We start from the raw sequence: 12,161 nt of genomic DNA, 5'->3' as shown, positions 1-12,161 counted from the left end.
TGTTGTTTCATAGACTTTGTAAGATCATGCATTTTTGGCAAAAATACCGAAGTAGTTTCTCTCTGATTTCTATTTTTTACTTTCCTAGTTTAGCCTAACCTCTTAGACTCTGTCAGGTTGCCCAGGTAGACCACATAGGAAACATGACAGATGAGTTGATTCTACTTTATTGTGAGGGTACATTAACAGAATCTTGCAAGTCTGAAAGTACAAATCCTCTGCTTTCTTTTTTTTATAGTCTGAGAACTTAGGGTAGGTCCCTTTTGAGTCTTTCTCCATCCATTACAAAGCTTCAGGCTACAGCCCAGGGGTGAAATCGACTTCCTTACTGATTCAGAAGTCCACACACCATGAGTGTGTCATGTGTGTGCAGACCTGCGCATGCCCAAAACCTGCACATGCATGGAAAGTAAAAAACACATTACTTCCTGGTTAAAACTACCGGATCACCAAACCACTAGCCACAATTGCTACCGGATCGCGAGATCCAGTCAGAACTGGGAGCATTTCACCCCTGCTATAGCCTTTCTTAACTGAAAGCAGCATTTTTTCCCCATATCTCTCGAGGTCATTTCCACATACTATTACTGCTTCCCTAATTGTCTTCTATCCAGTCTAGTATGACCCTGCTTATTTCTTCCACATCATAGAATAACATAGAATATCAGAGTTGGAAGGGACCTTGGAGGTCTTCTGATTCAGCTCCCTGCTCAAGCAGAAGGCCCTATACCTGTGATGGCGAACCTATGGCACACGTTCTGGAAGTGGCACACTTCCATTTCTCCAGGCATGCAAGCTGTCACCAATTGCTCTTCTGGGTCCCAGTGCACACATGACCAGCTGGTCTTCGCATGCACATGTATGCAAGAAACCAGAAGACTAGGTGACCAGCACACACATATGCCAGGGAACTGCGTTTCCAGTTTTTGGTGCTCCCGTGCGTGCATGCTGGGGAGCTGCTCTTCTGGTTTCCGGTACTCCCCCACTTCCCCATGTGTGTGCAGGTTTGCCAACACTGCCCTATTCCATTTCAGACAAATGGCTGTGGAGTCTCTTCTTAAACGCTTCCAATGATGGAGCACTTACAACTTCTGAAGGTAAGCTGTTCCACTGGTTAATTGTCCTCACTGGTAGGAAGTTTCTCCTTAGTTCTCCTTCTCCCCTTGGTTAGTTTCCATCCATTGTTTCTTTTCTTGCCTTCTGGGGTTTTGGAAGATAGAGAAAGTCTCCTATGAGTTGCTACCAGGATAGAAAAGTCTAGTCCAATAAATATTGGAAGTGTAAAGGGAGACAGGAAAAACACTGATGAAAGAATGCAAAAGCCATTAACTAGTAAAAGATTGTAAATGAAATTTTAGCTCTGAAATAATAAGTATAAGAAAAAGATTTAGAGTAACTTCACCTTGATTATGCACAGTATATGTAGCTTTCAACTTAAACAACCACAATTGGGACCAGACTTTTCACTGCTAAGCAAGGCAGTTGTTAAGTGAGTTGCATCTGATTTTTCAACCTTTTTTTGCCACAGTTGTTAAATTAATCATTGCAGTTGTTAAGTGAATCACTGGTCATTAAGTCAATCCAGTTTTCCCCATTGACTTTGATGGTTGGAAACCAGTGGCTAGGCTGCAAATGGAACTCCTCACATGCCTCAGGACACTGTAGCCATTATAAATACATGCCAGTTGCCAGACATTCAAATTTTGATTGTGACTATGGGAACAGACTGTGATGGTTGTAAGTGTGAGGACTAGTCCTAGATATCTTTTTCAACGCTGCTGTAATTTTGAACAGTCGCTGAATGAATGGCTATAAATCAAGGACTACCCATATAGCTGAGAGCAGAGAGGAAAATGGCAAGCTTTGAAAATTCTATTGTTAATCCTACAAAAATAGAGTTACAAATGTGCTTCAGGAGTTTCTTTTCTAAATCTCTGAAGGGCAGACAGAAAGAAGGGGATTATTGTACAGTGTGCTGAACAAAGTCATCTTGATTCTATTCCATAGATTGTACCACTGTAAGATCCTATAACCAAGGAGTTCTGGTAATGTTGTTTAGTCCTGGAATTTGCTGGTCATATTCTATTTTTATAATTATGAATAGAGCAATCTGGAAAGTGATTCTTAAGTGAAAATAGCTTACTCGGTAATATGTTATTCTAATTCTTGATTGTAATGACCAAGTTATGATGAAATAGTATACTATTGATTGATATTAATAATTGAAATGAACATTTAGGAATACATATTAATCTGAAATGAACCATTTTCCTGTACAATCAAGGCTGTCAGTCATGATGAACATGCTTTTTTAAAAAAAAAAGTAAGATAAAACTATATTAAGTTGCTATTTATGAATATAAATATGTTAGTCTTGTTTGTAAATATATTACTTCATTGTTAAAAGTTCTGTTTGCTAACTCTGAGAATAGAATGTATTCAGAGTTCTTGGTGAAGTACGCTCAAAATATTATTTATTATAGTAATGTTTTTATAATATGCAATTGAACACATTTTTGCTAAAGGTCTTATTGTACTATTCCTGCATAGACACTTATCTGCCTAGGCAATTGAGAAATTGTTTAATAAGGAAGATAATTTTACATTTGACTTTTGTTTATTCTGAAGGAGCTTCAACTATGTAGTTAAGTTTATGCTCAAGTAAGTGTTTTAGGACTGTTAAAATTGCAGCCTATCAAATTGTATGTATACTTTCTCCTAAATAATTTGGTTGACAGTTGCACTCTGTGCCTACAATCTAGGAGGCTTTTCATCTCACTAAATCTGTAGGAATTTCATTCCAAGACTTCCTAATAATTTGGCTTTTGATATAATTTTGTTTAGGATTATACTTTATGTTTACAGTTTACTAAATCAAACACTTACTATTAATAAGGTATAATGAAGGTGAGTGTAGAACTTCATTTTTTCTAAAAGAATAATGAACCAGAAATAATATGGATTAAGAAATAAAACGTCTGTCTGTCTGTCTATCTATCTATCTGTCTGTCTGTCTGTCTGTCTATCTATCCATCCATCCATCCATTCCCCATCCATCTATCTCTTTCTAATCATCTCTCTTTCTCTCTCATATCTTGAAAAAGAGATAAAGAGATATGCTTCTATATTGTTTATATTTAGAAACCATACCTTTTATTTGTATAAAACAAATTGCATTTCTTACTTCTATTTACCACCATTCACCAACCTTTATACAAAGGCTACTAGGTGTTATCTTGGTGAGGCTTTCTTATGTGATGATTAATGAGTACATTGTCAGCCCAGCTCCTTCAACATGTTATCTGACAAGTATGAAATGATAGCATAGAACTAAAAGCAATTATTTTTAGTGGACAGAGAAGTTATGGCAGCAGAGTTCCAGTAAATTCCAAAAGTTTAACTAAGAGCTAAAATAGGCAGTGACGTAAAATATCTGTTATCAGATTTCAGTTTAAATGCTTTAAAAAGAACTATGGGTAGTTTCACCTTTAAAGCAGCAGCAGCAGCATGTGAAAAGGCGTTTACTCTTTCTCCCTGAGCTATTCCCTGGTAAAACACCCTCTCCCTGAAATTACTGTGTCTCCTCTCCCTTAAATTACTGTGTCTCCTATGTTTTTTGTGCTGATAGTTAATAAATTGGCAAAATTTATAGACTCACAAAATACTTATCTTTTTCTCCTAGCTAAACTAGTAATATTTTTGGAGGAGAGAAATGATTACAAAGGAGGGACTTAATTTTTATTTATTTATTTTATTTATTTATTTATTAAATTTTTATACCGCCCTTCTCCCGAAGGACTCAGGGCGGTGTACAGCCAAAATAAAAACAAAATATATACAGTTAAAACAACATTTAAAAAAAGCAAATTATAAAGGCTGATAATTAAAAATTTAGATTTAAAATTTTAAAATATTAAGAAAACCCAATTAAAATTCATCGCTAATTATTCCAGTCCCGCTTTAATGAATAAATATGTTTTGAGCTCACGACGGAAGGTCCGAAGATCAGGCACTTGACGCAGGCCAGGGGGAAGTTCATTCCAGAGCATCACTGCCCCCACAGAGAAGGCCCTACTCCTGGGGGCCGCCAGCTGACACTGTTTGGTGGACGGCACCCTGAGGAGACCCTCTCTGTGAGAGCGTACGGGTCGGTGGGAGGCAAAAGGTAACAGCAGGCGGTCTCGTAAGTACCCAGGTCCTAAGCCATGGAGCGCTTTAAAGATGGTAACCAAAATCTTGAAGCGCACCCGAAAGACCACAGGAAGCCAGTGCAGGCTACGGAGCAGCAATGTCACAGGGGAGCCACGAGCGGCTCCCGTTACTACTCGCGCAGCCGCATTCTGGACTAACTGCAGCCTCCGGGTGCACCTCAAGGGCAGCCCCATGTAGAGAGCATTGCAATAATCCAGCCTAGACGTAACCAGAGCATGAGTGACCGTGCATAAGGCATCCCGGTCAAGGAAGGGACGCAACTGGCGAACCAAGCGAACTTGGTAAAAGGCCCTCCTGGAGACAGCCGCCAGGTGTTCATCAAAAGACAGCCGTCCATCCAGGAGGACGCCCAAGTTGCGAACCACCTCCTTTGGGGCCACTAACTCGCCCCCAACAGTCAGCTGCGGATGCAGCTGACTGTACCGGGATGCCGGCATCCACAGCCACTCCGTCTTGGAGGGATTGAGCTTGAGTCTGTTTCTCCCCATCCAGACCCGTACAGCTTCCAGGCACCGGGACAGCACTTCGACCGCTTCGTTGGGATGGTTCAGCGTGGAAAATTACAGCTGAGTATCATCAGCGTACAGATGATAACTCACCCCGAACCCACTGATGACCTCACCCAGCGGTTTCATATAGATGTTGAACAGGGTAGGCGAGAGAATCGACCCCAGAGGCACCCCACAAGTGAGGCGCCTCGAGAACGACCTCTGCCCCCCTGTCAACACCGTCTGCGACCTGTCAGAGAGATAGGAGGAGAACCACCGATAAACGGTTCCCCCCACTCCCAATCCCTCCAACCGGCGCAGCAGGATACCATGGTCGATGGTATCGAAAGCCGCTGAGAGATCTAATAGGACCAAGGCAGAGGAACAACCCCTGTCCCTGGCCCTCCAGAGGTCATCCACCAACGCGACCAAAGCCGTCTCCGTGCTATAACCGGGTCGGAAGCCGGACTGGAACGGGTCTAGATAGACAGCTTCCTCCAGGTGCTGGGGAAGCTGCCATGCAACCACACTCTCTACAACTTTCGCCACAAAGCGAAGGTTGGAGACTGGACGATAATTTCCCAAAATAGCTGGGTCCAGGGAAGGCTTCTTGAGGAGAGGTCTCACCACCGCCTCCTTCAAGGCGGCGGGGAAAACCCCTTCCATCAAAGAAGCATTTATAATCCCCTGGAGCCAGCCTCGTGTCACTTCCTGAGCAGCCAGCACTAACCAGGAAGGACACGGGTCCAGTAAACATGTAGTTTCATGTAACCTCCCCAGCAACCTGTCCACATCCTCGAGAGCCACAGAATCAAACTCATCCCAAATAACCTCAACAAGACATGTCTCTGTCATCTCGGCTGGATCATCGCAATCTTGGTCCAAACTATCCCGAAGCTGAACGATTTTATCGTATAGATAACCGTTAAACTCCTCAGCTCGTCCCTGTAAGGGGTCATCCTGTCCCTCTTGATGAAGGAGGGAACGGGTTACCCGAAACAAGGCGGCCGGGCGGTTATCTGCCGATGCAATGAGGGTGGAACGAGAACGCCGCCTCCCTCATTGCCACTAGGTAGGTCCTAGTAAAAGACCTCACTAGTGTCCGATCAGCCTCGGAACGGCTAGACCTCCAAGTACTCTCTAGGCGTCTTCTCCGGCGTTTCATCTCTCTCAGCTCCTCGGAAAACCAGGGAGCCAATTGAGATCTACGCCAGGTCAGAGGCCGCAAAGGCACGACACGGTCCAAAGCCCCAGCCGCGGCCCGTTCCCAGGCCGCAACCAGTTCTTCAGTCGTGCCGTGGGTAAGATCCTCAGGAAACGGCCCAAGCTCCGTCAGGAACCTCTCCGGGTCCATCAGGCGCCTGGGACGGAACCAATGCATTGGCTCCGTCTCCCTGCGGTGGTGGGCGGGGGTCCGAAAGTCTAGGCGAAGAAGGAAATGATCTGACCATGACACTGGTTCTTTCACTATACGTACCTTATCATAGTAAGTATTTGAAAACAAAATTCAAATGGCCGATTCTATAATTTGAGCTGTATGTTGTTTGGCTCTTTCCTAATAAAAACAAGTGTTTTATGATGTAGCATCCATATTAATTATTATTAATGTACTTTTAATTTCAATGGTCTAAAAGACAATATTTCAGTTTATTTATTTATTTATTTATAATTACATTTCTATACCGCACCATCTCCCGAAGGACTCAGCGCGGTTTACAGCCATATTAAAATACACAGACCAACACAAATATAAATATAATAAATAACAATATATAAAAACAATTAAAATCAAATATTTAATGGCCGAATCACTAAAACAGTCAGAGACCGATTTAAAACCCGTTTAAAATTTCGCTAAAATATTTCTTAGGCTAGTCCCGCTCGGTGAAATAATAAGGTCTTCAGTTCCCGTTTGAAGGCCCGGAGGTTGGGGAGTTGACATAACCCCGGAGGTAGCTCGTTCCATAGGGCCGGTGCTGCCACAGAGAAGGCCCTCCCCCAATTTCTCCTGCTCTCACATTACAGAAGAACAAACTAACCGCACTATTCTCCTAATAATTAAAGCATTTCTTCTTCCATTGTAATCCATCACCTTGCTTTTAGTGCTAATAGTTAATAAATTCTCTGCCAGCTCCTGAGAAGTTCCATTACAGAGTACAAGATCCCATGGACCAGTAGCTACCAGCCCCTATGGTCTCCAGTCTCCCAACTGCACTGTGGCACCTGCCTATAGTACCACCCAGGTCCTCCAGCATCCATGCACTTCTCTATGCTCCTTGCCTGTGACTTCCACCACTTCCTGCTCAACAACTTGTATGGTCCTGAGGTTAGGACAGCAACTGAGACTAATAGGATTGCCATCGCTAAGTGATGGGCTCATGTGACATTGTGCTTTATAACTGTATCGCTTAGTGACAGAAATTCTGGTTTCAATTGCCATTGTAACTAAAAACTGCATTGTATATAAATACTCTGTTTCATCCATGCAACTCAGTGAAGATGGCCATCCCTCATAGCTGACTTCAAAAGAGTTAAAGCTGGGTGTATAGATTCACTTTCTGGCTCTTACTCTGAAAAAAATATAGCTGCCAACTGTAATATAGCTTTGGTACCATCAAGTTAGAGATCTAGCTGAAGGTTCCTGCTTTGCAGAGCACTGCAGTGCTTGGTTCTGCCCCTTCTCCAATTTAACTTCTAAATGAGGCCACTTGGGTAGAGTATTCCATCAGCACAAGGTTAGATATCATCAGTATGTTGATGATACTCAGTTGTACATTTCAACCCTGGCTCCTCTAAGTAATGCTGCTGAAGTTTAGTCTTGGTATATGGATGCTTCTGAGTTCTACCGATAGACAGGAGAACAAGTTCAGACTAGGGGTGAAATCCAGCAGGTTCTGACAGGTTTTAGAGAACTAATACTGGAAATTTTGAGTAGTTCAGAGAACTGGTAGCAGAAATTTTGAGTAGTTCAGAGAACCGGCAAATGCCACCTCTGGCTGGCCCCAGAGTAGAGTGGGAATGGAGATTTTGCAATATTCTTCCCCAAGGAGTGGGGAGGGAATGGGGATTTTGCAGTATCCTTCCCCCGGAGTGGGGTGGGAATGGAGATTTTGCAATATCCTTCCCCTGCCACACCCACCGAACCGATAGTAAAAAAAAATAGATTTCACCACTGGTTCAGGCTCAGCCCTCATAAGACCTAGTGGCTTGGACTGTGGTACTTTCTGGGTATGGGGGCTTTACATCTTTGGGTTTTTTTTCTCTCTCTCTAAATAATAACTCTATTGGAATTTGAATCATGAAATATAGAAATTAACAGAAATCTAATATTTTAGGTAAAAGAAAGAAAAAAAGTAAAGCAAGAAAAAAGCAACAAAGCCAAAAGTGCAGGAAAAAAAAGAAAGAAAAAAAGAAGTGACTTCCGTTTTTTTACGTGGGTCAGACAAATATTGAAATGGAACTTTAACTATGCTGCAAACTAGTGGCCATTTGAAGGTTTTCAGGCATGATGTCCTTAACCTTAATAACATTGGTTACTTGTGCCTATATTAAAAAAAACAAACTACCTTCTTCCAAGTCATTTTCACTGTGCTCAGTGGGGGTTTACTTTTCATCAAATATGAATGCAGTACTTACGGATTAAAAAAAAAATAGGCATAAATAACCAGGATTACTAAGGGTAAGGATATAATGCCTGAAAACATTCAAGTGGCCACTAGACTGCAGCACAACTAGAGTTCCATTTCTCACTGCTAGTCTGGGCATTTTTGAAAGCCAGCACTAACAGTTTGGATTATATTGATCTAAATAAAATGTTTTGTTGTTTAAATTAATAAGACTTAGGTGTGTGATAAACTCAGGATTTTACTAAGGAAGTCAGCATGTTATTTTTTAAAAATTAAATTTCCACAACTAATAAACTATAGAAAATGACTAGATAAAAGGAATATGATGTGTTTGTAAACTAACTGAAGTAATAATTTACTTAGGCTTATGGTAATTATGTGTTTGTTTTGTGTTACTTGTTACTTAGTACCAGCGAGTATCCTTGACTTAAATATCCATTGTGATATAGACTAGTATTTTTAAATCTTAGTAAGTATGGACTACAATTCCCCAGCCCAACATGGGTATCACAAGATTTCCTGGAAAAAAAGAGACTAGCTTGTTGTTAAAAAAAAAAGTGTTGTCCTTCAGGTCAGGACACTTTGTTATATGTCATTTTGTTGCCATAGTACTTGTCTCATAATCTCTTCATCTACTCTTTTAATATCACCCTTTCCTAGTCTGAGAAGACGTTGATGCAGGAATTGACCTTGATGGTCCCTAGAATATTACACATGTCCAACCTGCTAAACTGAAGATAAAGAGATTAATCTTGGCAGAGGTGATTAATGTCTAACTCTTTTTTTTGTTGGAAAGGGAAATACATGTTTGGAGTTTTCTTTTCTTCTACTTAGTAATAAATAAAATATTGTAATGATACAAAACACCCAAACACTTTAACCACACTTCTTGTAAAAGAGCTTTTGCTACAAAAACCCTGTGATTTTATAATTATTGGAGAAAGAGATGATAAAATTAAGATTATGATTTACAAAGCAATAAAATAGTTTCTTTGGATTTGGCTTAGTATGTTTGTGAATTTAATAATTTGGGTTTGCAGATATTTTATCTTTTTTTGACTGGGGGAACTCATTTTGATAGTATATTGTAGGCACTATGGCTACCAGGAGTGTGTTTATGGCTTACCTGCTCACAGAATGGCTGCTGTTGTGGTGTGTTGGTGGAAATTAGCAAGTCATTTAGACAGGCTCCCCAAGGCCACCAGGTGAGGCCCATGCAGGTCACTCCTCCAAACCTCCGGTCTGAAGCTTTAGTGATAAATGAAAATAACATATAATTATGTCTTCAAATCATAGCTAAACAAATATTGACTTCAATCAACTCAGCCGTTAGTTTGTAATCTGAGATACTGTTGCTTCTACTGTGACTACTACATATTATAGAGCTCATATGTACAAGGTTTTACTGTATTTACTAAATAGAGTGACACCTCCACTAACAAGATATGTTAATAGAGAACAGATGTAAAAACTGAGATAGGAACATGAAAATGCAAAAAAACAGGTTTTTTTTAACAGGAGAGCAAATAAAGCATAATATTTTTTATTATCTAACTGCAGATTCAATTTGTTACATTTGTAGAATTTGTTAGTGATAGAAAAGCAATCTTAATGCAGGCTGACATCACTGGATATGAATGTTTTGCCACTGGCTTTGTACAGTGCTGGTTTAATTCCCATATAATCTATGCAGCTCTCTAAATTCTACCCATGAATCAGTTCTTACTATGCCAGTAGTGGAAACCTAATTGTAGGATACCTGTTTTCTTGATTAGCAAGATTAAACTATGCTTAAGTATGTAATAATGGGGTTTTTTTTTGTAATTCCAACAGAACAGTAATTTTTTTTTTGTATAAATTGTAGAGTTGGAGAAAAAAAACTGACATACACAAAGATAGCAGTTTTCATACAAAAATTTTGCTCTTTCTGCTAAATATAATGGCTATTAATCAACCTATAGTATGATATTTTACTGGAATAGATGGCACTCACTGCATTCCTTTTGACTGCTATTTTGCAAGGACAGTCCTTTCTACTCACTGTTTTAATTCTAAATATCAGAACTCTAGAACCAAAAAATGAAATTAATTTACAGTTCAGTAAATGCAAATACAATACATGAAGTAAAGTATACTTTTTCACATTCCTGTAATCACATTTAATGTTCTATCTTTTTTTAAACCTGCCCTGATTGCTTTATATAAGAGGAAACTTTTGTAAAATATCTTTTCTGATAGCAGTCTGTTTATCAATTTGGCATATTCTTTCACCTATTTTTCAGTTGCGTTAGTTTGCAACAAATATAGGTGTTCTAGAGGTTTTGCAATCCACCTGGAGTCTGCCAAAAGCAAAATATTTGATATTTTTACTACTACTTGGTGAACATACTGAAAAATTGTAAGCCTGTTTCTTTAAACAACAAGTTTGCTTCTACTTTGCCTGATGTGCTGTGATGTCACTGTCGCTCATTCTGAAAGTATTGCTTTCCTAGAGATGCCAAGCCTGCCAGGCTAGTTGCTAGGATACAAGGGAATGTTACGGATTACTTTTACACTGAATCATTCAGACGGATTACTTGGGAGAGAACATAATGTCATAGCAAATTGTCAGTGAAGTCACATCAAAAATTACTTCACATTCTTTAAATATGTTGTTTTCTAATTGTAAAAATTTTATAGAAAAAAAGTAGTGTTTTATTTCATGTTACAAATACCAGTAATTTTCAAACAAGTTATGAACTTTGAAATAGTACCAAAAATTGGGAAGAAGGCACAATGTAAGTATTACAGAGTATTGAGAAACACTGATAGTTAGCATTCCAAACCATAGATTTCAAAGCCATCAGCTAGTCATGAAAAAATGATTACACAGATTATGACCACATGAAGGTAACTGGAATTGTTACATTGCTATGCTTAAATCAACTAATATTTAAATGAAGAATAAAGTATTTGCTCTTAACCTGTGATTTAACATCTTAATGCGGTGGTTTTTCAAATTTGGAAACTTTAAAATGGGCAGATTTCAACTTCCAGCAAGCCTGGCTAGGGAATTCTGGGAGTTGAAGTCCTGCCATCTAAAAGTTGCCAAGATTGAAAAACACAGTGGAATAAAAAATAGTGACATGATTCAGTCCCATGTCATCTCGCAAAATAGGAGAAGGAAGGGAAAGGGAAAGGACAGAGTTAGTTCTTCCTTTTTGTAGGCCTTAGTACTTTAGTTTCATTTTGCCATAGCAAAAGATGGCATGTACTAGGAATGATGGGTAACTATAATGTGATGACCAAGAATATAGTTATAGTGCATCTGATGCCCTTCAACATTCTTTTTGTTTGCATGCTTCCTGTTGCATTCTTTCCTTATGTCACTGCCTTAGAGCATTAAAAGGTCAGATGCCTGAGAAAAAAATTATGGTCAGCCATGTTCCCACTTGCACTTAACTATGGTAGTGTTGGGGAAAAAATCCCTCTAGTTCAGTTCCAAGTTGGGAGAAAGCACTGGAAACAACATGGAGGCTGATTGGAAAGAAAGTTTAAAGATGAAGAAGAGCCAACAGCAGTATTGTACCATACCTCCAGTCTTCCTCCACCCCTCTACTCTCAGCTCTTGCAATTGTTGTTAGCTTATTATCCCCTATATGACACTATCCAAAGGCAGCCTCAAAATCTTTAAAGTCTGTTAGGTTTTGTTACCTTGGAAGAAACTCTGGGAACTGACAGCAACTGGGAAAAGAGGGAGAGGAGTCAAAATAGTGATCTTCAATGAGGACATGAACCTTTTTTGTTTTTTTTTTGGATTTAAATTTTTTTTTTTAAACAAAACCACATACAATAT

At 39.7% G+C, this 12,161-nt stretch overlaps 1 protein-coding gene across 3 annotated transcripts in view; it reads right to left on the bottom strand.

Moving 5' to 3' along the window:
* The window catches only part of C4H10orf67 (chromosome 4 C10orf67 homolog), a 127,185-nt gene that overhangs the window by 106,537 nt on the left and 8,487 nt on the right, over positions 1-12,161 (bottom strand). The window contains exons 2-4 of one of the 3 annotated variants that reach the window (XM_058183163.1): positions 12,020-12,049; positions 9,453-9,574; positions 1,087-1,200 (exon numbers count right to left, since the gene is read on the bottom strand). The gene's annotated coding sequence lies outside the window, so the exon portion shown is untranslated. The remainder of the gene's footprint in view (positions 1-1,086; positions 1,201-9,452; positions 9,575-12,019; positions 12,050-12,161) is intronic. The other 2 variants (XM_058183161.1, XM_058183162.1) reach the window with 2 other exon arrangements.

The sequence above is a fragment of the Ahaetulla prasina genome, chromosome 4, assembly GCF_028640845.1.
Source record: "Ahaetulla prasina isolate Xishuangbanna chromosome 4, ASM2864084v1, whole genome shotgun sequence".
NCBI lineage: Eukaryota > Metazoa > Chordata > Lepidosauria > Squamata > Colubridae > Ahaetulla > Ahaetulla prasina.
Note: the sequence above shows the minus strand (reverse complement) of the source record. Positions and strands in the feature narration are given on the sequence as shown.